General features: G+C 52.7%; 1 protein-coding gene across 3 annotated transcripts in view; it reads right to left on the minus strand.

Moving 5' to 3' along the window:
* CARD11 (caspase recruitment domain family member 11) overlaps nt 1-16,322 on the minus strand; it is a 58,288-nt gene extending 41,966 nt beyond the window's left edge. For 2 of the 3 annotated variants that reach the window (XM_086376790.1, XM_086376789.1), the window contains exon 1: nt 16,210-16,322. The gene's annotated coding sequence lies outside the window, so the exon portion shown is untranslated. Of the gene's footprint in view, nt 1-14,031; nt 15,876-16,209 lie in introns of those variants that run through there. The other variant, XM_086376791.1, reaches the window with a different exon arrangement.
* Nucleotides 16,323-27,193: the final 10,871 nt, after the last annotated feature.

Consider the following 27,193-nt stretch of genomic DNA (forward strand, 5'->3'; position numbering starts at 1 on the left):
TGGGAAGATCCCCTGGAGAAGGGAAAGGCTACGCACCCCAGTGTTCTGGCCTGGAGAATCCCATGGATTATATAGTTCATGGGTTCGCAGAGAGTCGGACACGACTGAGCGACTTTCACTTACACCCAGTAGGTGTATGTACAAAATGTCCCTGAAATATCACTTTAACAAGTGTAAGACAGAACTAAAACCAAGCTCTTAAGATAGCAGAGCAGATACTGGCTCAGGATTCAAAACAGCTCTTGCTTCTTAAAGGAGGACTCAATTGCTTGGTGAGTTATGAGCTTCCTGTCGTCGGCGTTATTCAAGCACAATCAGCCAGCGATTATTCGCCCTCCAGCGAAGCCCACGACGCAAGCAGAGCTTGGAGCACAGTTTGTGTTGCCTGTCGCATAAGAATAAATACACAGCCAAGGATCTCTCCATGTTTGAGAAAAGTCTCCATGTGAAAGGAAGATATCGAAAGAGGCAAACCGCCACAAGGAAGCTGCAGGAAGCTGACAACGCACACAAGAGAAAACTGAAAAAAAAAAAAAATCCAATAATTAAAATCCATGAAGAGAGCAGGTACGATACTGCGGCCATAGAACAATGCAGGGTGCTTTGACAAGGGGACAATCGAAGAACAAGAAAAAGTTCTTAAGAGATTAAAATCAAGTAAGTGGAAGCTTAAAATCAATAGAAAAGTTAGAAGATAAAGTTGAGGAAATATCCCCAAAAGTTAATAAAAAGTTAAAGAGAATGAAAATAAGAAAGGAGGAGGGGGAATGAGGTCAATTTAGGAAGTCTAATATCCAATAACGCGAAATCTTAGAAAGAGGTTACAGAAGTATGCTTCCTTTCTTGTATGTCTTGTGGGGATACAGTATCAATTACGGGATGAAATTATCAGAGACACTAGTATTAGAGGATTCTCCACATGCAAAAACATGAGTATTTAGTTTTGAAGGGTCCTTTGAGCACTCAGTACAAATTAGTGGAGAAGAACCTTCTCGGAGTATCATCCTGAAATTTTAGGGCACTGAGGAATAAAAGGAGACCCTAAAATCTTCCTGGGAGGAAACATCAGGCCATGTGCAAAGGACTAGAAGTAAGTCTGGCATCAGATCTTTCAACAGTGATGCTGGAAAGTGGGGGACAGTGAGATGACACCTTCACGTTTCCGATGGAAAATACTTCTAAACCCAGGATTCTATACCTTACCGAACTATTGTGTGCGAAAGCAGAATGATGCTATTTTCAGAGAGGCAAGGACTCTAAGCATCCAGCTTCCATGCATCCTTTCTTAGGAAGCTACTGTAGGATATACGCCAGCAAAATGAGAGAATAAAACAAAAATATTAAGGCCAGGAAACAGAGCAGCAAGGAGTGTTCCAGGATGACAGGGATGCAGCAAAGAGAAGCTGGCCAAGACTGCAGCAGGACCATGGAGGGCCAGGGGGAGTAATGAGTGGTTATCTGACATCCTTGATAACTTAGACATCATTGGGCAAATGACAGGTGTGAGAGTCAGACAGAAAAAAATTGAGGACAGGTATGATAAAAAAAAAAAGGGCTTCCCTGGTGGCTCAGAGGTTAAAGCATCTGCCTCCAATGTGGGAAACCTGGGTTTGATCCCTGGGTCGGGAAGATCCCCTGGAGAAGGAGTGGCAGCCCACTCCAGTATTCTTGCCTGGAGAATCCCATGGATGGAGGAGCCTGGTACGCTACGGTCCACGGGCTCACAAAGCGTAGGACATGACTGAGCGACTTCACTTTCACTTTCATTTTATGATTAAAAAAGCCCCAGCCAATGAAAAGAGAGGCAATATTAACTTTGGACAAAATAAAAAGGTAAGAAGGAAACACAATCCCAGCATACAACTTGCCTCAACTTGAACAATATTTACCTGGTCATGATAGAGTGACAGGTAAAACTGGTCAGAGTGTGCCAAGACGATGGTGGGGTAAGTGCATGGAGTGGGGACTAGGAAAGGGAGACAAATTATCATCTACCTAAAGGCATGTCGACAAATAATGTCTTAAAACTGACACATCACTAAATAGCAACGTAAGCACATTACTTAGAAATAAGGAGGTAAGGAGCAGAAGAAAGCAAAATGGAGAAGGGTTAGAAGTGGCTGCCCCTGGGGATCAGCACTGGGGACAGATGGATGCTTTTTTATGACAAGCCTATTTCACTCTCTCCCCATCATGGATCACAGTCACGGTGAAGGGTCTTGCTTAACTCACTGAAGCTATGAGCCATGCCGTGCAGGGCTACACAAGACGGACAGGTCATCGTGAGAAAGTCTGACAAAACGTGGTCCACTGGAGGAGGAAATGGCAACCTGCTCCAGTATTCTTGCCAGGAGAATCCCATGAACAGTACGAAAGGGCAAAAAGACACGACGCTGGAAGATAAGCGCTCGGGCTGGAAGGTGTCCTGGGGAAGAGCAGAGGGCAGTTACTAACAGCTCCAAAAAGAATGAAGTGGCTGGGCCAAAGCGGAAACGATGCTCAGCTGTGGATGTGTCTGGTGGTGAAAGGGAGTTGGACCATGAAGAAGGCTGAGCACCAGAGAACTGATGCTTTCGAACTGCAGTGCTATAGAAGACTCTTGAGAGTCCCTTGGACTGCAAGGAGATCGAAGCAATCGATCTTAAAGGAAATCAACCCTGAATATTCATTGGAAGGACTGATGCTCAAAGCTCCAATACTTTGGCCCCTGATGCAAAGAGTTGACTCATCAGAAAAGACCCTGATGCTCGGAAAGACTGAAGGCAGAAGGAGAAGCGGGTGGCACAGGATGAGATAGCATCACTGACTCAGTGGACATGAATCTGAGCAAACTCCGGGAGAGTGAAGGCAGAGGACCATGGGGTCACAAAGAATTGGATACGACTCAGTGACTGAACAACAACTGCTACTTTAGTCTTTAACTCTGCTTAACGTATGTATTACCATGGTTGAAAAACAATAAAAAATAACGTATGTCAACAGTTGGAAATATGGGTCAGGCATTTAAGTATAAAGAATCAGTTACTCCATTCTCTGCACACTTACTATATTTTACTTTTTGTAAAACTTCGGACAGCTCACCCCTTCATAAATCAGATGCACTGAGTGTGTGCAGGGCACTTCACAGATGCCACCGGACTTAACCTTCGCTAGAGCTTGCTAAGATGAGTTTTATTATCCCCATTTTATGATGAGGAAGTCGGATCAGAGTTAAATAACCTGGTGAGACCTCATACCACTAAGATTCCAACGCAACCCTCACCAACTGAGCATCATCTGATCTTAATTAAACCAGCCACGACCACAGCTAACACTTACAAAGCATAGCATCCAATCTAACCAATCAGACTCCTCACTTCCTGGGCTCCACATCCTATTCCCTCATTTGGCTGGAGCATATCCTCCAATACCTTCCAGGAAAAGGCACACGGCAGTTGCTATAGGCAGATGCTGCCTAAATTCACGTGTGGACTTCCCTGGGGGTCCAGTGGTTATGACTTTGCCTTTCAATGCAGGGGGTTCAAGTTCAAATCCTGCTGAGGAAGCTAAGATCCCAAATGCCTCATGGCCAAAAAAGCCCCCACATAAAACAGAAGCAGTATTGTAATAAATTCAATAAAGACTTTAAAGTGGTCCACATCAAAAAAACAAAACAAAACACCAAAACTTAAAAAAAATGCTCCAGATAGCTAAGACATGGAAGCAACCTAGATGTCCACCAAAAGATGAATGGATAAAGAAGCTGTGGTATATACAGACAATGGAATACTACTCAGCCGTAAACAATGCATCTGAGTCAGTTCTAACCTATCATACGGAGTGAAGTACGTCAGAAAGAGAAAAGTGAGCAACGTGTATCAGTGCAGATATGGAATCTAGAAAGACGGTACTGATGAATCTATCTGCAGGGCAGCCAGGGAGACGCAGCCAAGTGAACAGACCTGTGGACACAGTGAGGGAGGAGAGAGTGGGACGGATGGACAGAATAGCATGGAGACACACACATACCGTGCGTAAAACAGCCAGCCAGCGGGATTTGCTGTACGACACAGGGCGCTTAGGCCTGGGTGCTCTGTGATAGCCTGGAGGGCTGGGAGGCGGGACATACGTATACCTGTGGCTGATTTACGCTGATGTACGGCAGAAACTGAGACAATATTGTAAAGCAATTAGCCTCCAATTAAAAATAAGTAATTTAGAGAACTGGACATGGAACAACAGACTGGTTCCAAATAGGAAAAGGAGTAGGTCAAGGCTGTATATTGTCACCCTGCTTATTTAACTTATATGCAGAGTACATCATGAGAAACACTGGGCTGGAAGAATCACAAGCTGGAATCAAGATTGCTGGGAGAAATATCAATAACCTCAGATATGCAGATGACACCACCCTTATGGCAGAAAGTGAAGAGGAACTAAAAAGCCTCTTGATGAAAGTGAAAGAGGAGAGTGAAAAGTTGGCTTAAAGCTCAACATTCAGAAAACTAAGATCATGGCATCTGGTCCTCTCACATCATGGCAAATAGATGGGGAAACAGTGGAAACAGTGGCTGACTATGTTTTTGGGCTCCAAAGTCACTGCAGATGGTGACTGCATCCATGAAATTAAAAGACGTTTACTCCTTGTAAGGAAAGTTATGACCAACCTAGATAGCATATTGAAAAGCAGAGACATTGCTTTGCCAACAAAGGTCCATCTAGTCAAGGCTATGGTTTTTCCAGTGGTCATGTATGGAAGTGAGAGTTGGACTATGAAGAAAGCTGAGCGCCAAAGAATTGATGCTTTTGAACTGTGGTGTTGGAGAAGACTCTTGAGAGTCCCTTGGACTGCAAGGAGATCCAACCAGTCCATTCTAAAGGAGATCAGTGCTGGGTTTTCATTGGAAGGACTGATGTTGAAGTTGAAACTCCAATACTTTGGCCATCTGATGCAAAGAGCTGACTCATTTGAAAAGACCCTGATGCTCAGAAAGATTGAAGGCAGAAGGACGACAGAGGATGAAATGGTTGGATGGCATCACTGACTCGATGGATATGAGTTTGAGTAAACTCTGAGAGTTGGTGATGGACAGGGAGGCCTGCTATGATTGCAGTTCATGGGGTCGCAAAGAGTTGGGCACGACTGAGCGACTGAACTGAACTGAACTGAACTGAAGTTAAAGAGAAAAGTGGTGCATGTGGAGGATGTCATTTGATACAGCCACCCTGTGAGGTAGCTACTACCACTGGCCCCAGTTCACAGAAGAGGAAACAGGTTCATGGGGTTCAGCTACCTGGACTGCGTCTGCTTCCCCTTTGTACCCTCCACCACAACCCCACCTCCCTCATTCAGCCCAGGGCCTGATTCTTCAGAGGTGCTCAATATATATCTGTTGGGTGAAAAAATACAAATCAGATCCTGAATAAAATAAACAACGAGGCTGCTACCACATCAGACGTCAAGCCCTTTGGAAAGAGGGACAGACGCCTCTCCCTCTCTGTGAGCCGCCCCAGCGCAAAAGTCTGCAACGAGAAGGGGTCAACAGTCAGCTAGATGAATGTGCCTCTGGTTAATTGATCTGCCTGGATGATTGGAACGAGAGGCTTGAAATGGAAGGTTTAATTATTCCAATGAAACCTCCACTTCATTGAAAGGACTTCTGGCAAAAAAAAGAGGAAAAAAAGGCGGTGGGGAAGATTATTGAGAAGGATAATCTACTGCCTGGGAGAACGGGCTGGAGACTTGGGGACTCACCACACTGTCTGCTGTGTTCGCAGCCTTGAAGTGAAAGCTTAATGGAAAAGCACTAGAAGCAGCCCTTCCTGGGTCTCCTGCCCTGCCAGGCCTTTCATTCCTGCAAAAAAGGGCACCGAGAGAAGCAGCGAGAAAACTCCTCCTCAGGAGTCTTCTCTGGCGTCCCAGTTAACTTTTAACCTCTGTCTGTCTCAGCTCGTTCAACTGAAATATTGGGATGATAATACTTCCCATGAATTAACATGTGTACAGCAATCAGGAGAGCTTCGCTGGTACATATTGTGAAAGCAGCAATTATCATTTTAAATTCACAGTGGAGTGGCAGAGACTGCCAGCAGCCAACCCAATATCCATTCTCTCTCTCTTTTTTTTAATAATAAATAGCCCTTCAGTACATGTGTGTGTGATATATAGGCTTCCCTGATGGCTGGCAGGTGAAGAATCCACCCACAACGCTGGAGACACAGGAGACACAAGTCCAATCCCTGGGTCAGGAAGATCCCCCGGAGGAGGAAATGACAACCCATTCCAGTATTCTTGCCTGAAAAATTCCACGGACAGAGGAGCCTGGCAGGTTACAAAGCCTGGTGTCGCAAAGACATGACTGAGTGACTGATGTACACAGACACACACACACACAGACACACAGACACACACACAGACACACACACACACGGTTGTGCCGGGTTTTGGCTGTGGCACGTGGGATCCAGTTCCCTGACCAGGGATCGAACCTGGGCCCCCTGCCATTGAGAGCATGGAGTCTTAGCCACTGGACCACCTGGAAGTCTCTCCATTCTCTCTCTTATTAACAGAGCCCCGGTTTTGTTTGGAGCATTACTGTGCCCACCTTTAAAAAACTGCATTTCTAGCCTCTGTTGCAGCTGGAATTGTGGGTGTGTGACACAGGTCTGGCCAATGAGCTGCACGTGGAAGTTTCCAGATGACACATCTGGAAGGGTCTGGAGAGGCGGCAGAGTCAGGTGAGGAGCACTTTTCGCTCGCCCCTGTCTTCCTGCCTGGATGCAGGTGCAACGCAAGGAAGCAGAGCAGCAGTCTCGTGAGCGTGAAGGTCACGCTCGAACATGGCCGCCCAGGACGCTGAAAGGACTCTGGGTCCAGGCTAACCTTTGAGTTCTTTGTTCATGAGACGAATAAAATCCCTGGCACGTATAAAACTCTGATTTTGTTTCTATTAAAACTTGCAGTCAGCAATTGTTGCAGGCAACAATCGTCCTAGCAGATACAAATAACAAACAAGACCCAAGCCTTTTGAGAAAATCACATAGCTTCCAGCCAGCCACAGACTTGTAAGTCTTACAGTCTGAGCAAGTTCTTTATCTATTTGTTCCTGCTCCTTTTTTCCCCCTAAATACAAAACCAGAGTAAGCACGAAATCAACAAGGACTAAGTACTGCCCGTGTACAAAGGCCTGCAGAGGACAGAAACAGTGTGACTCGGAGGGAGACCTCCTAGGAGATGGAGCACGGCCTGGGAGGCGGTAAGCAACACCCCACCGCTGTGGCGCACGGGCAGGACGACTGATCTATCCCACTCTCGGGTCCTGCCGCAAGTCCTGAGCCGTGCCCTCATCTTTCAGCCGGTCTCTGCTCACGTCTCCAGGTTCCGTCGCCTCCGCTGGAGTCCATCTCTTCTCTTTACTCCACATTAGTTCATATGCAACACCCCCCACCTCGAGTTATAGCCAGACTTCTCAGCCGTCACCCCAGGCTCATCCTGCCCCGCAGCCCAGGGCGCTGCCCACCACCAGCCGGCCCTCTGGCACTGTTTCCACCGGACGCTCATCGGGGTTCTCTACCCAGGTGACCCGGGCAAGGGGCTCACGGCCTCTACAGAACGAGAAGGTCTCAGCTTGGTAGCTTTGGGGACAGTGGGGAGCATCTGTGGGTAGCCAGGATTTGGGGTTGGTGGGGGGACGCGGCAAGCACGGCCTCCGCCCCGCAGGCCCCGCCTCACACCCAGACTTCTGCAGTGGCGTCTGACTGGCAGCCAGCAGGGCAGAGCACTTGGGAAGGGTGCACGCCTCCTGCATGACCGGTGGGTACGCTCTGCCCTCGCCGCCCGCCCGCTCTCATTTTTCTCCCACCGCTGCAGAGAAGCTTTTGTGAAAAGCGCAATTAGGGATGACAGATTTAAATTGTTCTAAAATGTGTATCAATTCATCACATTGGCTCTTTATGAGCATTCGCCCTGTCTGGATTCCAGAGCTTTGCACACACGGCACAGTGAGAGCTCTGAGGGTCTCCGTGAGCCGCAGCGGGACACCCCTCTGCCAAACCCTAACGGCAGCATGCGGTCGGTCCCCTCTCTCACTCCCGGGAGGCGCGGTCTTGCTCAGGGGCGGCCCCGACGGTGACGGAACAGTGTTCCCTCCTGCGGGCGCCTTCCGGGCCTGGTCAGCAAGCCCGCCTCGGCCATGGGGGGCTGTCAAGTCATGGAAACTACAGGCTGGTTCCAATTCTGGAGCCCTCTGTGAGACCCCGAGCGTCATCTAAGCTAAATTCTAGCACAGGAGCGGGGGGGAACCACGAGCTCCTGTCCGGCCTAGGGTTTCGGGGAGGCCTTCTGGAAGGGACAGAACCGGACCCGGGGCAGGCCCAGTCCTCAACGCAAGCTCTGACCCGCAGAGGCCTGCTGCCGCGAGTCTCCCGGGCGGGCGGATGAGTGCGCAATGAGCCCAGAGGCCCCGAGAACCTTCTAAGCAAAAACACTAGGTCCTTGCCTTTCGCAGGAAAGGTCACCAGCATCGTCAAGCCAGAGCCCCACTCGGAGAGCAGGCAAGAATGAGAATCGGAAGATTCTGTGGGAGCCACGTGCAGATGTGAATCTTCCCCTTTCTCTTCTGCTCGCCTCGCCTGGCTGCACGGGAATCCCATGGGAGCCCGGGACAAGGTGACAAGAGGGGGCCAGGCGGGGCCTGAGGCCTCTGGACGCCTGCGGCGGGGAGCGGGGTAAGGTCTGCAGAGTTTGGTAATGAGAATACGTCAGCGTCGACCTGCGGAGCCCTAGTCACTCAGCCAGCCAGTCACCCATCCATCCATCTAGTGGATTCAACAGCATTAAGAGCCTGGGACGACGGAAGACCAAGAAAAGAGACCCTGAGAAGGTTCAGGAGAAAGGAGACAAGGACAAGTGAGGATCAGACACGAGCGACACATTTAGGGAGGTTCAGAGCACAGCAAAGGAGGCGGAGACAGAAACTTGAAGGAACGAAGGTAAGAAAACCTTGCAGATTCGTCGGAAGGAGGGGTGACAGAAAGGTGGGAGCAGAGGCTGCTGAAGGAGGAGGAGGAGGAGGAGGAGGGGCCTGGACCGCAGCTGGCCGGCCCTCGTCACAGAGCCGAGCTTCAGCTGAGAAGGCACGCCAGCCAGGCACGGGCCGGGGGGCTGCAGGTCGCCGAGCTGCTCAGACCGAGCTATCTCCAGGGCCCAGAGCCGCGTCCTCTGAGGCCTCGGTGGGCGGGCTGCACGCAGAGAGAGCGCGGGTCTCTACCTGCTGCGTTTTATCAGACACCCTGAACACCTACTTAGGATCGATGTGGCGATCAATTTAAAATGCATTTCTGGTTGTGGGGCCGGCTATTTCTTGAAATGTCATGGGGGACAGGTAAAGGCAGTAACACCCCTAAACACGCTTCCATGTGTTTGAAAATAAGCCTGCCAAAGGCTTCAATCAACCAGGTTAGTATCCAGAAAAACGCACACGTCAGGTTTTCCTATACGGGCGCAGGGCGGTGGTGTCGGGAGTGGTGGTGGGGTGTTTTTGCCTCCAGCTCTCTTAAATCCCCCATCATCACCCAGGGAGAGCACCCACCGCTGAAATCAGGGAGGACGGCCCGGCTGCGGCAGGGAGGCCGGCGGGAGGCTCGAGGCTCTGGTTTTCCCCAGCTGCACTGGGCTCCCAGCAGCTGTTTCTAGAGAGGCCTCCAGGGCTGGTCGAAAATGCTGGTGCAGGAAGCAGCAGGCCAGGCTTTCATGTAGACCTCATGAACACCCCGAGGTGTGCGAGGCTTGAGGTCAGAACTGTACTTTCTCAGACCTCAGTCCCCTGGGCAGATTTCCGGGCAGCAGAGGAAAGCAAAGTGGGAGGAGGGTTGAGGGCTGGGAGAGAGTGACTCCTTCCACTTTCGGCTCAGGAAGCTGGGGGGCTGGGGTTCCATGGGCAGGGCCCCCACAAAGAGGTGTCTCCTGCTCTCCAGAGCTTAAAATACATCGTGCTTGAGGGTAGAAAGTGTCACGGACCTCCTCCTCCCAAAGATAGAGGCTGTGGGGCGAAGGCTTGCAGGAATTTTACTCGAGTCGAACAAAAGGAGAGTCAAGCCAAGTAATCCTAGCCCCAAGAGACAACACCAGCAACTTCTGCTTCCCTATGTTCCAAAGCCGGGTCCCCAGCTCCAGGGTCTAATAATGCCTGATGAGCTGAGGTGGAGCTGATGTAATAACAACAAAGAAAAAAACACACAAGTGTAATGTACTTGAACCACCCTCCCCTCGCGGGTCTATGGGAAAACTGTCTTCCACAAATCTGGTCCCTGCCAGAAAGCTTGGAGACTGCTATTCCAGAGGAGAGGATATCGTCCTGGATTCTGCCATTTTCCGCTGTGTGGCCTCGGGCACATTGCTTAACGTCTCTGAGCCCCATTTACTGTTCTGTAAAGCTGGACACAGGGCTTCCTGGGTGGCTCAGTGTAAAGAACCCGCCTGCCGATGCAGGAGATGCAGGTTCCATCCCTGGGTCAGGACGATCCCCTGGAGAAGGAAACGGCAACCCACTCCAGTACTCTTGCCTGGGAAATCCCATGGACAGGAGCCTGGGGGGCTACAGTCCTTGGGGTCACAAAAGAGTCAGACATGACTGAGTGACTAAACAACAAAAAAATTGGACACAGCAGCTACGTCTTAGGGTTGCTGCAATGCACATGGAAGGCATTATTATTATTATTATCTTCAGCTTCACTGGGCAGCACGCGGGATCTTAGCTCCCGGATCAGGCATGGAACCTGCACCCCCTGCATCTGAAGAGCAGTCTTAACCACTGGACTGCCAGGGAAGTCCCACATACGAGGCACTTAATCTCACTAGTCCACACCTTCAGAAGTCTTCAGCAGACTCCAGGTGGAGAGCCACCTCTACCCTGGCGTCCTGAATAATGACCTCCACACCAGACAGATTTTAGAGGAAACTTTAAAGTCCTGTCCTCAGCCCTGCCATCTGGGTTTCTGATTTGCTTGCTCGTGTCCGGTGGTGTGAGCTCCTGCGTGCCACGTCGCTTACAGCCCTCTGGGCAGGGCCATCTCCTGCTTTCCCTGTGTGCCCCCCGAGGGCTAGCAAGGATCTTTCACAAATAGGCGTTTAATATTAATCGAGTGGTCGATTTCTGATGGATGCGCGCTGGCTCTCTGCTTATCCTTTCCTCCTTCCAGTGGAAAAGACCTTTCCCTCGCGGGGGTGGGGAGCTTTGCACATGACAGCCGCCTGACGGGCTCACACGGGTTTCGCTGGGCCTGCAGTTCAGATCTAAGCGCCAATCCATCTTCTAGTCCCAATCAGTCGTGGACTGGAAGTCTAGAATATACCTCCCTCCAGCTTCTGACTCTGGGGGCAGAGCCGTCTTGTCACAAACCATGAAAATGCAGAAAAGCCACAGGTCCCCCATCTTGCCCTGAGAACCCTTCAGCGGCCTCCACTCTCCCCAGCTCCTCGCATCAGCGTGACGGCAACCCCCGCTTTTTTGCAACGGGCTGCCTCCCTGGGGCCCTCCCGGAGTCTGAAGGACACGCTGCATTTTCAAGGACACCCCACTCTAGTCAGTGGGGCGGGGACTCCCCTGGTGGTCCAGTGGCTAAGACTCCACGCTCCCAATGCAGGCCGCCCGGGTTCGATCCCTGGTCAGGGAACCAGATCCCACATGCCACAGCTAAGCGTTCACAGGCCCCGCCACTCTCAATAAATAAACACTAAGAACAAACAAAAGCAGAGCCCAAGTCAGCCACTGGGGCGCTGGGGTTCCATTGCTGGGATCCTAACACTTTGAGAATGGACAACCCACCACGGGCCGGCATTTGGCGGCGGGCGGGGGGGGTGTCAGCCCAACATGTCACATTCTCAGCGTGGCAGGTAACAGGAGGTTTGCGGAGACCTCTCCCCGGCTGACCCTCAGAAGGCACGTTGCTGGGCCAGCTGCGTGACAAATGCTGAGCCGCAGCGGAGACACCCAGGGGGTCGGAGGTGGCATCCAGATCCCAGGAGGGCGCAGAATGACTCAGTAACAAAACCCACAGCGAACAGCGAGGGTGGAGCAGGCAGGTCTAAGAAGAGACCGCCGTCGGGCGCAGAGCGGGGGACTCTGTCCTCCGTGAGTCCCGTGTGGTGGATCAGTACGTAATTTAGTCAACTCCAGACCCACTCCACGAACGGAATTATCAAGGTACCAGCTCTGGAAAACCACAGGACACAGGAGCGAGTTTTAGTTTTTAACTGTGCAGGAAAAACAAGAGACGCGCCTCACTCTTCAGAGCGTCTGAACAGGACTGAGTTAAGCCAAGAACTGCAACCACCACCACCTCCCAATCCTTCTGGGACCAACGACCGAGCCTGGGGTGGCTCCCGATGCTGGATCTGTCCAAGTTCCCCTTCCTCCCTGGGTCTCTCAGCAGCAACCCTATTTACCGGACACATTTTTAGAAGAATATAGTGTGCGCGTTGCCACCATTATTATAACAAGGGCACTTCCATATGAGGGAAGTGAAATTCAAACCAGGTTTTCTATCCCGAGATGTTCTGCCAAAGAGATGGCGTTGAGTAAGTTAGTTACAATGCGTGCATGGAACATCCACCATGTTGGGAGTGAAATAGGCTTGTGTGTTCCAATAAGCATCAGGCTCTCGAGAGGGAGAGATGCTTAGAAAGGGTCTCTCGACTCCGAATGAACCCCCAAATAAACAGCTCTCTCATGGAACGGGGCCCTGCTCCCTGCCTCCCACCTCCCTGCCGCCTCATTTCAATTAGCTTTCTGTTATTCCAGCTTCCTTTTCCTTTGGATCATCGAGGCTGGCTGTCATTGATTGCTAGAACATCAGGAGCAGAGTCAAACGGCAGACTTCTCCCACCTGGCCCTCAAAGGGGTGGCACGGAGTTGTCACGGCCATGGGACAGAACTGCCCTGGGAGTGGGCAGGGCCACGTGCCACATTCCCGTGTCTCCCACTTCCTTCTCCAGTCCTGGCAGCCTCGAACCCCCACCACCAGTGACCCTTCAAAGGAAGACATCTTATACACACAATGGAATACTACAGCTGTAAAAAGAAACAAAGGACAGATCCATGCCACAACACGGACAAAAACGTCGAACACATCGAACTGAGCAAAGAAACCACACTCCAAAGGCCACACGCTGTTAGGCAGTCGGTACAGAGTGCTGAACAGCGGCGGTGCACACAGACAGAAAGCAGGTTGGCGGCGGCCAGGGGCTGGGGCGGGGGCAGGAGGGGGTGGCCGCTGATGGGCACGGGGCTTTACCCGGGAGTGACGAGAACGGTTGGAACTAGAAGAAATGGCAGCGGCCAGACGCTGCAGGACTGGTCACATTAAAACGGTGGGCTTCGTGATGCCCACGTCACCTCGAATCAAAGCAAATCAACGAAAACAGCGACAGTTTCTCGAGCACACGTGAGGTACCAGGTTGACAACCAAGATTAACCGGAACCCATTAACAGCCCTGCCGAAGGCATCACCGATTCTGATGAAGAGATAAGGGAGCTGAGGCGGGGGTGGGGGGACACCCGGGTGGGCAGGGGTGTCAGACAGCCACGTGCTCTGCTCCCCTGGCGTTTCAGCCCTCAGGCTCTGGAAGCCTGGGGATCAGAGGAGCAGACGATGAGAACCTCTGTGTCCAGGAAACGGAGAGAGAGGCAGAGGGAGGCGGGTGAGGGTATGAAGAAGAGATGGGGACAGAGAAAAGGGAACAGGAACTCGGAGCTTTATTTAGTAGCCGCAGGTGCGGGGTGAGAACAGGACAGAGAAACGAAGCAAGACGGCCGTCAAGGGAGGAGAGTGGGCGGCAGGGGCGCCGGGCCGCGGGGAGGGCTGGGGGGCACGCCGGCCTGGCCGGGATGCATGCCTGGCTCCCGACCTGGCCTCCCGGTCATCACACGCCTGCTCTGAAACCTCCCGAGACCGTGGGCACCTGGCACCCGGACCTGAGTGATTTCCTGTAATCCGGCTCACCTGTTTTAAAGCCACCCGCCAGCTCGAAACATACAAACGCCGAAGACTCACATTTTCCACGTCAGGGGAGTCGGGAAGACAAGGTCGCAAAACACCTCCAAACACGCGGACTTTCCTCCCCAGCAGCTGAAGCCCGCCTCTCAAGGGACTGCCATGTCAAGGTGTCTCTGATTGAATTTGGCAGGGCTGGAGGCTGGAGGGTGTTTCTTTTTCACTTTCTCTGCCACCAGGCACCGGCAAATATGAGGCTGTGTTTTTTTTTTTTCTGACGTTTCATCCTTCCCACACAGTCATGCTAGAAATAACTTGACCAAGTGTTTGAAAGGAACAGTGATGGGAATTCGGGAATCTTGACGTTCAGAGATCATCTCCAGCTTCTCACCATGTAAGTGAAAGCTTGTGAATCAGGTGCAAACCAGAAAGATTTTTTTCTTTGCCTGTGCCACATGACATAATCAACAATAATTAAGGCAGCCATCAAATCTGCACCCAGACACTGTACATGGGTATGGACTTGAGAGACAAGTTTTTGTTTTAAATTAATTTATTCGCTGGGGCTTCCCAGGCAGCACTAGTGGTAAAGAACCTGCCTGCCAATGCAGGAAATGTAAGACATGGGTTCGATCCCTGGGTTGAGAAGGTCCCTGGAAGAGGGCACAGCAACCCATTCCAGCATTCTTGCCTAGAGAATCCCATGGACAGAAGAGCCTTGCGGGCTACAGTCCAAAAGGTCGCAAAGAGTCGGACACGACTGAAGCGACTTAGCATGCATGCACACGAATCACTATTTATTTTTGGCCGGGTGTTGGCTGGGTTTTCGTTGCTGTGCATGGGCTTTGTCTAGTTGCAGCTAGCGGGGGCTACTCTGCAGTTGTATTCGGGCTTCTCACTGCGGAGGCTTCCCCTGCTGGAGGGCACGGGCTCCTAGGGTGCATGGGCTTCAGCAGCTGTGGCTCGTGGGCTTGGCTGCCCTGCAGCACGTGGAACTTCCTGGACCGGGGACTGAACTTGTGTTCCCAGCATTGGCGAGTGGATTCTTAACCACTGGGCCACCAAGGAAATCCCCAGGGACGAGTCCCCTCAGCAGAGCACGGCTGCCTCGTGATCGCTGAGCGAGCCCAGCCTCGCAAGCCGGCTGGGTTTCATCCGACTGGCGGTGACATTTCTGCATCTCAGGACGTAATCTGCTGTGTGGCGGACACATCCTTCTTTCTCATTTGAAAGGATGCCTCCATGATCCAGCTGACTCCCTCAAACCAGTGGGACCCCTAAAAGTAGATTCCAATCTCTAATAAGCCAAAGACCCCCAGGGGCTGCTGCAAAGCTTTCTTCCACTCCCCCAGGACTCAGCGGATTCCTGAAGCTCTGCGTGAGGAAATGGGGAACCTTCTGAGATGCATCCGGGAAGTTCCGTGAGGGCGACACCCCCCAGGGGCCCAGTCCCCCGGCTTCCCTGGGACGCCATTCACCGCACATCACGCCCTTCCTCCCCAGATTCTGGATCAAAGGTCTCCCACCAGCTCAGCTCTGCAGTCTCCCTCTCTCATTCCATTTTGCTTGCGGGCAGGCGCTGGACCCCGGTGAGCGGTTGGCCAACGTTTAGCAACAGGCTGGCTTCTCTGCACACGGAATCTTCACACACCTCAGAGGAACTGATTGAAAGGTGCTCCCCGGGGAGGGCGGGAACCCCAGGGAGGGCAAGGCGGTGGGGCTGTGAGCCGCAGATAAAGGCGAGGCCCCAGCTTCTGGGGACAGATGTTTGCACATTTCCTCTCCACCAGCTGGGCTGCAGGCATCTCCCTCCTTCAATAGGAGCACACGCCAGGCACCCAGCCCCATGCCTTGGCCCTCTGCACGGTGCTCCCTCGGAAGAAGAGGTTTAAAAAAAAAAAAAACGAACACCAGCACGTAAAAATGAGAGCGTTCTGGTCCCAATTGATCATCAGGCATTTATTCAAAGCCTTCCCTGGGCTCTAGTCCACGCTCTGTGCAATCAAAGCTACAGCCTAAAACAGCAGCCCGGCACCCGTTGTCGAGTCTCCTGTGTTGTTTAGGAAATTAAGATGAAGCCGTGCAAGCTCACGGTTCAGACGGATCGGTGAGGGGGTTAGGGGCTCCATAGCGGCCCCTGCCTGCTCCAAAGGATGCTCCCTGACCGAGGATGTGGGCTCATGAGCTGGGCGCACACCCGTCGGAGTAAGAGGACCGGCCAGTTGGAAATATACTCACGGGTTTGCAAACCAGCTCAGCCCCAGGTGTGGCCGGCGGGGGTGTCTCTCCGTGGTCCTCTCCAATTCCCTCTCCTCTAGCGCAGTGACTGCCAGGCCCCCAGGAAATGCTGAGGCTGCAGAGAGCACTGCACCCCGCCCCCCCCCCCCGGAAGCCCGCACTCAACAACCCCTCAGAGGCTGCCTCTATTTTTAGCAGGGGCAGAGGTGGGGGCTGGGGGGCTGCCACACTTCCCTTTTTATTTTTGTTCTGAGCAGCGGCTGTGGGTGACTTTCCGCAGAGGGGGAGGCTGGGAGAGGAGGAGACTGAGGCTCCTGGGGTGGGCAGGGTGCTGCGGAGCAAGAGGGCTGTGTCTGCCATGGGGGGGCGGTGGGGATGGGGGACAGGAGGGGAGGGGAAGGGGCAGCAGCTCAGCCCATCCTTCCTGGGGCCCCTGCAGCTGTACGGACCTCACCCAGGAGGCCACGGTCCTGACTGTCAGCTGCGTGGAGGCGGGAGGCTGGCTGATGGGAAGTGTGGGGCCCAGAACCTTCCTTCCCGGATGGACGATGCTTCCGGGGGCCCCATGCGGGGCTGCCCAGAGCCAAGGGCCCCACTACGCTTTCTTCTCCTCCCAACATCCTCCTTGGACGCTGACTCAGCTCCTCTGACCATGGTGCCCACCTCTCTCTGCTCAGTCCCACTGGACTGCCCCCTGAGGGCTGCAGTGGGCTGGGGACCACCCAACCCCCCTGGGAGGCCCTAAAAGTGGACGGGTCAGCAGACTCTTAGGGAGACTGTGAGCGAGACGGAGGTGACACGTGACGGCCTGGCCTGCTGGCCTAGGAGGATACGAAAGGCCGGCCCGCCACTTTCCTGGAAGCCAGGAGGCCCCCTAGGTCCCCCGGCCACCAGACAGGAGCTTCTCACGCCAGGCTCCTTGGCCCCACGCCACACAGAGCCCAGACCTCCAGCTCAGCCCAATTCCTCTCTTTCCCAGCCTTTCTGCTCCCTTTCCTTGTCTACACAACTGCAGGGTGACCAGTCAGCTGCGTGCGTCTTAAATGAACGGTCTGAAAACAAAGCACCCGGTCGCCGAGAGCCCGACCGAGACGCAGGGCCCAGCGGCCACCCGAGCAAGGGCGCTCACGGCCCTTCACGTGCTCCTCCCCACCCCCACCCCAGAGGCTGGCTCGGCCGTGCTCACAGTCTTGCCTTTTCTCTGGACCTCAGCAAAGTACAGCAGCCTGGCCGGCTCTCCAGGGTCTGGCTTGTCCCTCCTTGGCCACTGACGTGTGGGCCATGGTTTATGCATTCACCTGCTGGCGGACATTTGGGTCGTGGCCCAGTTTGGCCCTAGGGGCATTCCCGTATGAACCTCCACGAGGGTGTATGTTGTCACGTCTTTTGAGTAAAGACTGCAGGTCACCGGGCGGGTGCATGCTGAACTCTGCAAGGAGACCCCACTCCGTCTCCCAAAGTGGCCCTGTCACCCTGCCCCCGCCCCCGCCAGCGCCGGCCCTTAGATTTACTCCCGACTGGCTGAGTAAAGACCCCATCGTCTCGCTCTGCACAGCCCACTCCTCCCACCTCACACCCCTCCCGGTCTCCCTCCACCCGGGCCATTCATTCTTCTGTCTCCCAGGTGGACTGGGCTGAACAGTGACCCCAAAGCCATGTCTGCCTGGAAGCTTAAAATATGACCTTTTAGGAAACAGGGTCTTGGCAGATGTAGCTAAATGAAGACGAGGTCAGCGTGGATTAGGGGGGCTTTAAACCCAATGACGCAAACAGAGACACAGAGGGAAGACGGCCACGTGACGGTGGGATGCAGAGACAGAGCGAGGAGGCCAAGAGCCACGGAACACCTGGAGCCGCCACAAACTCCAAGGAAGGAAGGGTCCTCCCTGGAGGGAGCACGGCCCTGCCTTGATTTCACACTCCTGGCCTCTACGATTGAGAACATCGTTTCTTTCGTCTGAGGCCATCCCTACTGTGGGAATCTGTTACGGCAGCTTCAGGACACAAACACACCCAGAAGCATCTCGAATCATGTCTCCCAAACTCCTATCCGACCTCAAGGCCCTCCCTCACCAATGCCTCCTCCTACAGGAAGCTCTCCCTGATTGCCCTCACCTCACGTATCTCCTCCCTGCTAGGCACCTCCAGACAGGACTCCCACAGTGGCTACAGGCAGGATGCTGTGGCCACCACTGACCAGCTGGGTGACCCTGGGCAGGTCAGGGGCCGGCAGGACACAGATGTGGCAAAGCTGGGTCTGGGTGGAGTGTGGTTAACAGATAATCTGCAAAGCTGTGGAGGTCAGTGGCAGACTGGGAAGAGGGCAGTCTCCTGGGCTGCACCACCACAGTTCCCGCAGGCCTGAAGGGGCGGGTGTGTGGGGGTAGTGGGTTCTGCAAACCCCAAGTTGGCCCCCAGGGAGGGGCCAGACGATGAATCACCTGACCTTTGCCCTCCCTGTGTTCTCCCACTGGTCAGATGGGAGAGGCCAAAGGTCAGGGAGCCATGGACGGGCTTCTCGGGGTCAGCCTATGGGCACAGCAGTGGGGGTGAGTCTGCAGGGCAGACGGGGGCCTTCCGGCCTCTTTCCCGAGTCCTGGGTGTCTCCTCTGTCCGTGGGGACAGTGTCAGTGCTGAGCTCACAGGGGAGCACGCGGGCGTGGAGACGCTTGGACGCTGGGAGGCTGGCCGGTGGGCGCCGGGGCCTGGGAGCCGTGTGGTCTGCGGGCGTCCACGCACGTTCCAGGCGCTGATGGCCTAACTGCTGCTTGAACTGAGGAGGAGGAAGTGGGCCCTCCCCTGTCTGGGCAGGGCACCGCCTTAAAGCCTCCTAAGGAGGCTCTCTTGGAGACGCTGGCTGCTTATTCCCCCCGTTCCTGGCCCTCCTGCAGGAGCAGGCGGAGGGAAGCCCCCTTCCCCGCACCGCCTCCCGGCCGTCCTGATACTGTTCTTCCAGGAGACCGAGGCTCAGAGAACCCTCAGGCTTTGCCTGAGGTCATGTGGGGTCTCGGTCCGCTTAGAGGCTGAGTGCCGAAGGCGCTCAACCAGCGTCGATCCCCCCAGCTCTGGACGCTGGATGCTGCGATCAGGGTGCTGGTGGCTGAGTGTCTGGTGAGTGCCTCCCCTGGTTCACAGGCATCGCCCTCTCGCTCTGTCCTCACGGCTCCTCAGTGTAAGCTCGTGGGGGCTGGGGGCTTTGCTGTCTCTTCTTCCTCCAAGATCACTAAGCCCATCAGGAGGCCCCCACCCAGGACCCTGTCTAACCCCCATCTCACCCGAAGGCCATACCTCCCTCCATGGGTTCAGCCCGCAGCTCTGAGAAGCGCTGGACCGTGCTGGCAGTTTGGTTCCTCGGGGGGTCAGGGGGCTCCGTGTGCCTCCCGCGGGGTTGGGGGGCCCCCTCGTCACCTGCTGTGCCGTGAGCATTGCCATGACGCTGTCAGCGGAGGGACGACTCCCCGAACCAATCGATGGCAGGGAAGTACAGCGTGAAGATGCAATCTTCACGGTCAGAGCACACCGTAATGGGGTTTCGGGGCTGGCAGGGGGCCTGGGTGCCATTTCAGCCATGAGCGCGGCCACGCACCGTCGAGGGAGCACAGGGGCCGTGGTGAGCTGAGGCACTACTGAATTACAGCATCCCCGCCCGGCCTGGACCCTGCTGGGCCCTCCTCTGAGTTTCCTCCCGCCCTTCACAGCAGGCATCCCAGAGACCAGGGCCCGCGGCCCTCCGTGTTGCAGAAGAGGCTCTGTTGCAGGAGAAGGTGCTGAACGCTGGGCCCAGGACCCCCCACAGGGGTAGGGGAGAGCAGGGGCTGACCATGGTCTTCTGCCCCCGCACACTGACCTCTCATTACCCCCCGCCCTCCCCTCCCCTCAGAGAAGCGGATGCTTCCAGTTTCAGGCGACAAGCAGCAAGGACGATGCTGCCTGAAGCTGCCCCGTTCATGGGGGCGTTTCAGGGCAGAGGGCGTCTGCCCACGTTCCAGGGTGGGAAGCCCTCAAGTCCCTTCTGAATTCTGAAACACGCCCTGTCGGAGAGACCAAACACGGATAGCAGAAGTTTGTTTTTTTTCCCCACGGCTGGGTGAAGAGATCCCCACGGGCCTTGTCAAGGGTCCACGAGGGGGATGAAGCCAACATCCCAGGAGCCGAGGAGCTGAATCCTCCCGGGAGGAGGGGCTGCTCGAGGCCAAGGGGGAAAGGGAGCCCCGAGAGCCCTCGGTGGAGCAGCATCACACGAGAGGAAGTGGTGTCGAGAGCGTCCTTTGCACACGCCCCGGGAGGCGCGCGTCTGAGCCCGTGGGGAGGACTGTTCCAGTACAGTGAGGAGGAGACGGAGCAAAAACCAATGGTTCTGCGACGGGAACAGCCCCACGGGCGCTCGGTGACCTGAGAGACAAAACAGCCCATGGCCGGGGGAGGGGGGGACTGGTGGCTTCGGTACAGGAACCCCGGCCCAGACCCCGCCTGTCCCGCTGGCCGACCCGCTGAGGTCCGGTTCCGCCCAAGGACTTGGGGTGGGCCTCCTCCCCGCGCTGTCTGCTTATTTATCTCTGCCTTGAAACCACAATTCTCAACAGCACAGGCCCTTCACTGCTGACTCAGTTGTCAGAGTCAAGACTCATAAAATTCTGCTTCAAAAAGGTCCAATGATTTTATTTTCTGATCATAAATACGAAGTTCAATTAGCAGTTTGCTGCTAATGAAGTCGCCATGGAAGCAGAGAGGGGAAGAGAGCAGCCCGTGGACAACAGAACCGGCTCCTGCTCCCTCTTGCTTCCTCCCTCGTCCCCGCAGGGTTGGAGCAGAGCGGACACCTGGGCCTGGAAAGGCCGGGACGGGAGCCACGGGCTCTCTCAGGCAGAGGCCTGGACGCGGCTCTGGCTGGGATGCCCCTGCTTGGGTTGTGAGAAGTTCCCGGGCATGCTGGCCCTGTCAGAGCCCTGGTTCTGTCTCCTGGCAGAGGGAAGGAGCTGGGAAGAAATGGGGCCTCTGTCCAGAAGCAGAAGGAGACACCACTAGAGCCTGGGAGCCCAGTTCCTCTCCTCGACTCTGGACATTGGCGGGTGAGTGCCTTTGTGGGACCCACGTTTCACAAAACACGTCAGACCCAACACCCACCCCGTTTCTCCAACTACCCCATCTCAGTTCCTCTATAAATAGGAACCCATAAATAATCTATAAACAGCTTCGTCTATAAAATAGGAATTGTAATGCCCACAGCTGGCAGAGCTTTAGTGATGACTGAACACATCTCTAAAGAGCCTGCCTGGAGCAGAGCAGATGCTCAGTTAACGGGAGCTTTCTTCATCACCCTCCATGCATGAGGTTAGTAGTTAAACCCAAAGTCCAGAACTTACTGACGTCTTAAGTCCTATTAATCAGAAATGGACCATTCCACGCGTTATCTAAGAAGCCAAGGTTAAAATGTGATTGCTAATTTCCTAAACTTGACGGGGAAACAAAACCCAGACCACATGGTCGCTGGTGAAATAGAGCCAACACCGCCTTACGTGTGCTCTGCATCCGTGTCTAAATCCAAGCGTGTGTGGATGGTGTGACATGTGACCCCTACACGAGGAGAGCCCCCCTGCCATGCGCACACCCCACGTGTACACAGGGGAGCAGGCACACAGACTCCCCAAACACGAGGTCCCATTAGACGTGAGAAAAGGCCACATTCTGTCCTGACGGAGCCCGCAGCATCCAGCTTCAGACAGTCTGTGCTCCAGGCACACGCGATCATACTCAAGAAAAACGTTTATGGCAGACAGTAAGAGAGTCTGAGGGCTGCTTTCTTGCTAACTTAAAAAAAAAAAACACAACTATTTATTTCTGGCTGTGCTGGGTCTTTGTTGCTGCGAGGGCTTTTTCCTCCAGTTGCAGAGAGTGGGGACTACACGCTAGTTTGGGGTGTGGGGGCTTCTCTTCTTGGGAGCACAGGCTCTCAGATGCACCGGCTTTAGTAATTCCCGCTCCTGGGCTCACACTATAAAGAATCCGCCTGCAGTGCAGAAGACCTGGGTTTGATTCCTGGGTCGGAAAGATCCCCTGGAGAAGGAAATGGCAACCCACTCGAGTATTCTTGCCTGGAGAATCCCACGGACAGAGGAGCCTGGCAGGCTACAGTCCATGGGGTCGCAAAGAGTCGGACACGACTGAGTGACTAACGCTTGTAAACACTGGGCTCCAGAGGACAGGCTCAGTAGTTGTAGTACAGGCGTTCAGTTACCATGCAACACGTGGAATCTTCCCGGATCTGGGATCGAGCCCACTCTCCTGCATCGGCAGACGGGATTCTTTACCACTGAGCCACCAGGAAAGCCCTTCCTTTTTTTTTTCAAATTAAAGATTATTGCCATCCTGCTGGCCTTTGGGCTCCTGGACAAGAAGGAAGGGCAAGTGTGTCTCCTTCTGGCTCTTCGGGGAGTTCTCCTGGGGTCATAGCTGGGATTTCTGGCGTCCCTCAGGTATAACTGCCAGCCCCAACAGGTACAGGAAGCGTCAGGGTGAAATGGTACAGGTGAGCAATGTTTATGTAAGTCAGATCCTCTTCTCTCCATCTACTAGTCTAGCACTGAGGTCTCCCCTGGGCCACAAGTAACAGCTGACTCCCCAGAAGGAGCTGCTCTGGCTCACAAGGTCCTCACCAGCCGGAGGATTGTCTGTGGCCCTCAGCCTCAGCACCATCTGGAGCTGGTTGGACCTGCAGCATTTCAGGCCTCACCTTGGACCTCCTCAGGCAGAGCTTGCATTTGAACAGGCTCTCCACACACGGAGAAGTACGGCTCTAGTTCTTCGCGAGACACTGGTTGTTGACCTACCTGTCCGCCCCATCTAAACTCCTAGAACCTTCTAGACACACGCTGGACTCTCTGGCTCTTACCCTGCCTGGCGTTTTTGGCTCCAGACACACAAGATCCTTTGGGGCAACCGAGTCCCAAGTTGGATCAGGTCTTCATACGACAGCCCTCAGTGCCCTCACCTGGCTACTGCGTCCCGGGTGCCCGGACACGCCGACACTTCCCTGTGCATTGACTCTGCTTCTGACTGACGGCTCCACCTGGAAGCCACTGCCAGGACTCGAGGCTCGGGGGCTCTGCTGACCATCACCTAGCTCTGCTTACAACGGTCATCTTCCAATCTCTTAAATAGGCTAAGGAAGAACACTGCTTACTTGCAGCTAGGCCTTTTTTATAAAATGAAGGCTTCTGCAAAGTAAAAATTATGCCCCACAATTATTTCCTATAAAAATCTAATATTTCATACAACGAGAATTCAGGGTGTATGCGAAGTCTTATTTGGGGACGGAATGCCCAATGTATCCTAATTACAACAACGGACCCTTCATCGCCAGTCTTTCACGATAGCCTCTTATCTGGCCTGGTGAATTCAGATCAGTTGTGAGGTTTGTGGAAAGTAATATGGTATGAAAAACAGTGAAAATACTGAGTAACTATAAAATGGAGAACGTGTTTGAAACAACTGTTGGTGGACACTGAACATCAGGAGGCTCAGTATAACCCTGTGGAAGGCAAACTGACTGAGTAAGCCTCAGCTGACTGAGTGCCGAAGAATGGATGCTTTCGAACTCTGGTGTTGCAGAAGACTCTTGAGAATCCCTTGGACTGCAAGGAGATCAAACCAGTCAATCCTAAAGGAAATCAACCCTGAATATTCCTTGGAAGGACTGATGTTGAAGCTGAAGCACCAATACTTTGGCCACCTGATGGGAAGAGCTGACTCATTGGAAAAGACCCTGATGCTGAGCAGGATTGAAGGCGGGAGGAGAAGGGGACGACAGAGGATGAGATGGTTGGATGACATCACCGACTCAATGGATATGAGTTTAAGCAAGCTCTGGGAGATAGCGGAGCGTAGAGTAGTCTGGTGTGCTGTAGTCCATGGGGTCGCAAAGAGTCGGACACGACTGAGCGACTGAACAACAACAAGCCTCATGATCGCTGGCTTTTGGTCTGGAAGCACTTTACATACCACGGGGCAGAGAGGTGGAGCCCAAACTGAGGTGACAGACAGGTACAGGGCTGCCGGGGTTTGCAGTCTGGGAGGAAGGGCACCAAGGGGAGGGAAGCCCGAGAGAACGAGTCGGCTCAGGACTACACCGCGAGGCACACGCGGGAGGCCGCGAGCGGAGCCGGGAACAAGCATTACGGGGCTGTGAACCGAGCGATTCAGGTGACACAAGGCTGGGGCTTGAACGCTGGGGCTCCCATCAGCCAGACCGGGGGACCTCACCGCGCCCCCTGCAAGTTCAGAGACCAGGACAGTCACACCTGACGAGCAGGGCTACCCCAACTCCAGAATGAGGACCAGTCTACACGCAACGAACAAAGAAACACACACTACCGTGTATAAACAGAGAGCCAGGGGGATTTGCCATAAGAAGACGGGAGGCGGAAGCCAGCGCGGCGGCAACCCAGAGGGGCGGGGCTGGGCGGGGCGTGCGAAGGAGGTCTGGCGGTGGGACTGGGCGGGGCGTGTACACCTGTTGCTGATTCGCACAGCTGTACAGCAGAAACCAATACACCATCGTAAAGCAATCACCCTCCAAATAAAAGTAAGTGTTAAAAAGTACAGTTCAAAAGAATCAAACCTATTCGCACATAAATTAACTATCTGCCAGATAAACACTCATCACAACTTATAAACAACAAAATCCAGAAACTTGGCATCCACAGTGACCAGAACTCAATAAAAAAATGTTTACTACACACGTGCATACGCCGACAAGGAGAAAAACCAGTCAATAGAAACAGACCCAGAAATTACAGAAATGTTGGAATTTGCATACAAACCTTTTGAAAGAGCTATTATAAGTATGCCAAAGACTTAAAGGAAATATGAGCAGGAGAAGGGAAAAGATACAAAACAAGAAATAACCAAATGAAAATCCTAGACTTAAAATTTAGAATGCACAAATTACAAATTCAATACATGGGCGTAACAACCATTTGGACACTACAGAAAAAAAAAAATTCAGTGAACTTGAAGAAAGGGCAATAGAAACTAGACAGCTAAGACATGGAGATGAAAAAAGGTAGAAAAGGCTGAACAGAAAATCAGTGGATTGTGGAAAGTGGTCTAACATTCATGTGATTAGAGTCCTAGAAGGAGAGGAGAAAGAGAAAATGTGGAAGAAAAATGACTTTAATTCCCTTCCCCCAAATTTAATAAAAATATCAACCCACAGATCTAAGAAATTCCACGAACTCTAAGCAAAATAAACATGAAAACATACATAAGTATATATTAAACTGGTGAAAATCAAATATTAAAAGAAATCTTAAAAGCATTCAGCAAAAAAAAAAAAAAAAGAATACACTACATAAAAAGAATGTGATAAAAATAATGGTCACTCAAAAAACAATGCAAAGAAGACAGGGAACCAGACCTTTAAAGCCGTGAAACAAAAGGGCGACTGGGAATTCTTGGCCCAGGGATATCTTTCAAAAGTAAGATGACACAAAGCCTCTCTCTCTGAGAAATCAGAAGCTGAAAAAACTCCATCACCAGCAGACCTGCAGTGTAAGGAATGTTAAATGACATTTTTCAGACTGAAGAAATATGATGCCAGACAGAAACTAGGATCTGCATGAAGGACTGAAGAGTGCAATATGGCAAACGTGTGAGTTAAGATAAAATTTCTTCCATTTGCAGTTTCTTTAAAAAAATAATGAGTGTTTCACAGAAGAAGGACTTGTGGACACAGCGGGGGAAGGAGAGGGAAGAACCGAGAGGGCAGCTTTGGCGCATACACACCACCCCGTGAGGAACGCTGCAGAACACGGGAGCCCAGCCGGCGCTCTGCGAACACTTAGAGGGGTGGGGTGGTGGGTGGAGCGGGGCTCAAGAGGGAGGGGGTAATATACTGTACTATGTTACATATATTCTGATATATTATATATTGTACATACATAATTATGACTGATTCATGTTGTTGTATAGCAGAAACCAACATAACACTGTAAAGCAATTTTCCTCCCATTAAAAATTAAAAAAAAAATACAGGCAAACAGGAGGGAAAGCCTTCAAAAAACAAGTGGCTAATGTGATTAGAGTCCTAGAAGGAGAGGAGAAAGAGAAAAGTGTAAATACTTATAAAATTTGCTTTAGTGGCTTAAAGCAAAGCTCACACTATTCTATTGTGCAATTTGTAATGTGCGTGTGTGTGATAAGTCACTTCAGTAGTATCCAACTCTGCAACCCTATGGACTGTAGCCTGCCAGGCTCCTCTGTCCATGATATTCTTCAGCAAGAACACTGGAGTGGGTTGCCATTTCTTCCTCCAGGAGATCTTCCTGACTCGGGGATTGAACCCTCATCTCTTATGTCTCCTGCACTCATTGTGAAGTGAAATCGCTCAGTCCTGTCCGACTGCGATCCCATGGATTGTAGCCTACTAGGCTCCTCTGTCTGTGGAATTTTCTAGTACTCTAGGCAAGAATACTAGAATTTTCCAAATCAGGAAAGGAGTACATCAAGGCTGTATATTGTCACCCTGCTTATTTAACTTATATGCAGAGTACATTATGTGAAATGCTGGGCTGGATGAAGCACAAGCTGGAATCAAGATTGCCGGGAGAAATAGCAATAACTTCTGATACACAGGTGACACCACCCTTATGGCAGAAAGTGAAGAGGAACTGAAGAGCCTCCTGAGGAAAGTGAAAGAGGAGAGTGAAAAAGTTGGCTTAAAACTCAACATTCAGGAAACTAAGATCATGGCATCTGGGGAAACAATGGAAACAGTGAGAGACTTTATTTTTTGGGCTCCAAAATCACTGCAGATGCTGACTGCAGCCATGAAATTAAAAGATGCTTGCTTCTTGGAAGAAAAACTATGACCAATCTAGACAGCATATTAAAAAACAGAGACATTACTTTGCTGACGAAGGTCCATCTAGTCAAAGCTATGGTTTTTCCAGTAGTCACGTGTGGATATGAGAGTTGGACTATAAAG

Source organism: Bos grunniens, chromosome 25 (genome assembly GCF_055505025.1).
Source record: "Bos grunniens cultivar Pamir isolate PY7600 chromosome 25, Bosgru_T2T1.0, whole genome shotgun sequence".
In the NCBI taxonomy this organism is placed as follows: Eukaryota; Metazoa; Chordata; class Mammalia; order Artiodactyla; family Bovidae; genus Bos; species Bos grunniens.